Below are 6,000 nucleotides of genomic sequence, written 5' to 3' on the forward strand. Positions count from 1 at the left end.
CCAATATGGTTGCAACACTATGATATTTTATGGAACTGGGAGGGTCCTTTGCCAATTTGATATTATGTGTCCCTCAAAGGCATCTTACAATTGAACATAAGCCTTGGAAAACTACTCTGGTGCAAATTTGTGCAAAATCCAAACACATATGCAAGTGTCATTGGAAATACTTATGGTGTTTCCTTTGTAGCATCTAGTGAAAATGCTAGTATAATATATTATACATATTATGTATTGATTGCACCGAGAGTATAGGGTAGATGTGTAGGCATAAATATTTAACATCTGACATAAACATTTAACATTTATATGTCAGTGCAATTTAAAAATAATAATGGGTTCAAATAATATAGGTCCGAGGATGGTGGAGATGTTGTAGTGTAAACATTTAAATCTTGGCTCAATTAATAATAAAAGGCTAAAAATAATAAAAATAATTAGATTCAATTTTCTATATTGTAATTTTATTTTGCAAAGCAGCGTAGCCCCTCCAACTCAAGTTAGAAATTATGCTCTAGAAAAAATTGCATAAATAATTATAAGTTACATTGGTCAATGCTAAATTAATAATAGTTTATAGACAAATCATCCTATAGTCTTGATTTGGCAATAACTAACAAATTGAGATGTGAAGTGGATAAGTAAATTTCTTTCTCAAGCAGAAGAACTTGCATAAATTTTGATGAGTATTAACTATTAGTAATTCTACGCATTTACATTTTTCACTAGTAGAAAATGGGGAAATCGGTGACTAGGTGACGAAAAAAGTTAGTCACCGCAACTTTTCAAAGTGAAATACTACCAAAAATGAGCAATATTAAGTGACCCAGCTAAAAATGACTAACATAAATGACTAATTTAGTCTCAGCTTAAAATATATGACTTGTTAATAAGTAATACAACCAAAAATTACTAACATGAATGACTAATTTAGTCTAGGAACAAAAATACGACTACCTAGCAAGTACTGCAATAATATGCATAAGTTTTATGTTAGTCATTTTAATTGTGTCACTTTAGAAATCTAAACTTACAAGTGATATGGGATTCAAAGGTTTTTATAAATTGGATGATATATGTCTTGACTTATTAACCATATTATGTGTTCATTTCCTTGCATTTTAGCTTGGTTCTCCCTTTTGTTGCCTTAATGCTCCTTGACACATATTGGCATGCCCTAGCACCTTGCACATCCTGGCATGCCTTGGCACTATTTGGCACATGTCAGCACATCTTGAAACTCCCTACCACACTCTGGCACTTCTTTACATGCCTTAGTATTCCCTAGCATGTCTTACCACTACCTAGCATACCTTGTGACTCCCTCCTTGACACACATAGCACTCATTGAAACTCCATGGCACACGCTCATATTTATCCATTTCCATGAATTTTGACCTAGTGCTCCCTTGTGTTGGACCAACATATAACACAACAATTTTCATCTAAATTTGGCAATGACATAATGAGAATTTTTTTCCCCAATACTAACGTTTGGCTTGGCATTCCTAGCTAAACATCCTCACATGATAGGTAAATAATAGTGAGTAAAGGAGTTTCCCTCAAGAATGCATTGAGTATAGAAGCATAAAAAAAATTAGCTAAGTGTCTTAATAAGAATCCAAGGCATTTTGAGGCATGCAAGAGAATTTTCCTTAACATTGTATTGTCATTCATCCATTTGTAATGCAGGTTGTCGAGACATCTTGATCCTTACTAAGTTATAAACATGTTATAGAGTTATAGAAAAATCCAACAATTTTGAACCTAAACCTCACCCATATAATCATTGTGTCGAGAGGACATTTAAAAAATAATAAAATAATACTTACAAAAACAAATAAAAAAGTAGTAATAACAAAAAAAATCAATGTCAAGCATAATTAAAATAGTTGAATTTCCACCATAATTTAACATCCACTTTATATAGAGATAAAATAATTGAAAGTAAAGAAAAGAAACACGTAACATTTTAAAAAATAATTATATTAAGAGAGAAAATTCTATGGATATATATTTTATACTTACAAAAATGATTGAGACTTGCATTAATATTTTAATATATAGAATATGAATCATAAGTAAAAATTATTTCAATTTCAACTATATATATATATATATATATATATATATATATATATATATAATCTGTGTATTTCAAATGACAAACATTTCCTAAAATTTTAGATTTGATCTCTAAGAATTGCCAATTCCCTTTTTAAAAAACAAAAAAAAAAATTCAATAAAAAAAAAGAAAACTACCATACATTCGGTGGTGGCAATTGTTTGCCCATATTCACCCATTATAACCTTTTTAAAAATAATCGTGGTGGTTTACGTCGAGGGATGACAACCCAATAACCACTGCATAACATAAAAATTAAAATAAGACATAAGACATAATTGATATTTTTTCATTTGGACGAGCCCATGCACCCTAAGACAGTTGAACCAGAAAAACATAGTGGGGAAAAATCGCTTTGCCAACAGAGTGAGAAATGCAAATTGAAGGACGATGGAAGGTGAAATGGAGAGCACTCTGCAAAGTGGTGCCACCGTTACTGATGAGAGGCAAAAGATAGAGTAGTACAAGCTTATACTCGCCTCCATTTTTTCAAGTAATAATGTTCAAAACGTGAAGGCTTTCATTGATCATAGTAAATTTTATATCCAACTCCCTATCCCTAGAACATAATTTTTAGTTCGACCTCTATAGTGTACATGATTGTAGATTAAGTGAGTATTTATGTTGTTGACCATGCTACAGTGGTGTTCGACAATGTGTCGTTGGTGGCTTCGAGGAAGTTGCTGCAAATATTGGTGCAGGAGTTAGGGAAATTAGAGCTCGAGGCTCACAAGGCGGTTGATCACTATGTTGTGGCCTAGGGTTGTTTCCTTTGAAGAATAGGTAAATTCTTTGTTGCATAGATTTCTAGGGTTGAATGTGCCATGTAACTTCACCATCATGGAACCACATGAATCTTTTCACTTGGAATTCAAACTCATCTAGGGTGAATTCAGTGACAAAAATGAACTAAAATACATTTGCATCCATACGAGTATGTTCTGCAACTTTTCTTTAGAGAACATAGAGGGAAAATAGTGAGATTTAGTGTATACATTCACTTAGAGGGGGGCATTAATTTGGAGAGTGCTCCACAGTATAAGTCACCAGGGTTGTTATTAGCAAAATCACGAGCGGGTTAAAAAGACTCATGCATTAAAATTGATAAGTTTGTGTACACCTCATAAACCATGGTGAAAACATGGGTGCCTAATAAGCACATAATTTCCTTTGATATAACATAGTCAGTGTGTGGTTGTTGGAATTAATTTTCCAGTTTTATGATATAGATGGAGAGAAGGGTGTGCCATTTACTCACACATAAGCTACAAAATAAGTCATTGTCTCTACAATAAAAGGACAATGAAATCTGAGCCCTGAGGGTTAGCTCCGTTGGTGGAGTTCCCGTCGTTAAAGCACCTTTTCTATTAAGAGGTCACGGGTTTAGTTATCTTGACACTCAGGTTAAAGCTCCATGGTTGAGCTGATGGGAAGTGATCCTTTTGGTAGGTTTGTTTGAGTGGATGTAGTAGTCACCAATCTCCAAAGACCATGAACCATAAAAAAGAAAGGACAATGAAATTTGGCATCCACTACACTTGTTCAGAGGTTCAATATTTCAACATATAGTTACATAACATGTGTTAATGCCAAAAAAGAGGGACCATTGGTATTGCATTGTTGAGAAACATTTTAGGGCTCTATATTTGCACCAAATCAAGAAAAACAAGAGATGTTGCAATAACTTGATCTTTGAATTCACGTTAGTCATTTATAGGTGTGCACACATAAGGTGTGACTTCATGGGAATTGGCGATTCTTAGGACTTGTTGAACTCATAATCATTATTGTCCTTTGGACTTGTGCCCCATCATATATATTTGGCGTATTCAATGTTTCTTTTGTGTTGTTTCATATCATCATGTTGTTGCCTCTAAATCAAGAAATGAGCAAGGGAATACAGTGGCTTAGATCCACCTTAGCCCTCGATAGCTCAAAGTTCCAATTTTTATGTTGGTTCAACTATAAAATCTATATAATGACACCTCAAGGTATTTTGATATGTATAGGGTCAAGATGGATCTAAATTCTTAGAGAACTCCTTAGTCAAATCTCTTATTTAACATGATCCATGATATACTAGCCCAAACCCGTCTGACCCTAGGTTTGACATCATGCTCCTTGAGGTTGCATATCTTGAGTTCCATTTTTTGATACATTGCCTATTTATGGCCTCCATATATGCATTCTTGAGATGCATTTTAGACCAGATGTTTGATGGGTTTTGGGTAGTGTCCATATTCAATGCACCATTATTCAAGAACACAAATAGTTGATGTATCACCCCCAGTTCCAACTATGGAGAATGAACTTCCTTTCTATTTGTTAAATCACTCAAGACATGTATTTTATTTGTGGTTATAATCATCATGTTTGTTTCATTTTTAAAATTTGGCCCTCAATGTCTTATTCAGGAAATCGATAATTAATTTTGATCATGTGGCTAATAGTTGCGACCCAACTTGGGGTGATGAACCTAATTTAGTTGAGACATTCATTTTTATAATTTTATTATACTACTCATTATTGGAGCTAAGGTTCTAGACATGTGCCCAATGACATGGAACATTTCTATGGCCTAGTTACCTAAACGTATGAAGTGTTTATAGATATCCTATTAAGTATTACAATGCATAAATTTTGGACTAATATGGCCTTGATTTTGTTATTTAGTTCTTGAGTGTAACACAATATGGACTTATTCCCATAAGCATGTACCCAACAGATGTAGTGTTTCCTAGTTCGTAATGACTTGCAAATCTAACAAGTTTATAGAGTGATTGTCCAATGAAGGGTATATTAAAACATAACATATTTCCTCCACCAATCCTCAAACCTACCATTTGATCCCTCACAATGAATATCTTACCTCGTGATTGGGAATCCATTTATGATAGGTTGAATTCATATCTTTTAGGTTCAAATTCTATTCCTTCCCTTGCTAGTGAATGTCTAGGTTACAAGTCTGTTGTTGGATTTTAATGCAAAATAATGGCCTTTTCTTCCTCAAATGCAGTAGTGTGAATTTGTTTTCTATTTAATTGAAGAGGAGGTAAATTCCCCCCCTTATTAATTTGCATCTCCTTCTAAGAAATCAAAGGATAAATATAAATCATTGATATGGCAGAGAGGTCTTCATGTTACTGGCTAAGACCTACCTTATCTTATTCATTCGTATAGTTAGTGTCTCTAAATTTGCATATATCTCATCCATTTGTGGGTGTGAGCTATCTTCTACAACTAACACATGCACTCTCTTATTGATGCAATTCAACCACATCATGGCTGCTTCTTTTCTCCCCTATCTTTCATCATTTTTCTCACTCTTAATACATCATTACTTCTACTAGCAGAAACATATATGTTTTCCAACACCACGAATGGTGTAACATTTGTTGTTTCCAACCTAATTTTTTTTTCTACCACATGGTTTCCTAACTCTATATATCCATGGCTTCTGCAGGCACCAAGCAATGCTTCCCATCCAATGGCATTTGGTTCAAATGACATGTTTTGCATAAATTTATTAACCTCTTCAAGATGTCCAACGTGACCAAAAATGTCAATTATAGAAGAATAATGGTACTTGCGTGGTGTAATTCAATGAATTTGACTCATGGATTCAAAATAGTATCTACTTTCATCCACTAGCCCTCCATAAATATATGCGAAGAGAACAAAAATGAATGTGACATTGTTGGCTTTATGCCTGCCTTTAGCATTTCTTCAAAGAGTTGAAGAGAATCGCTTCACTTAAGCAAAATATTGGTGAACTTGTTAATGGACACATTGTATAGGACTTGTTTCTCACATTTATAGAGGATGAGGAATTATTCCAAAATATGCTAGAAAGTTTGGATCTTTTTTGTGAGCTT

This window comes from Pinus tabuliformis, chromosome 7, assembly GCF_031772625.1.
Source record: "Pinus tabuliformis cultivar Carrire ecotype Pingquan chromosome 7, CPIR1, whole genome shotgun sequence".
NCBI lineage: Eukaryota > Viridiplantae > Streptophyta > Pinopsida > Pinales > Pinaceae > Pinus > Pinus tabuliformis.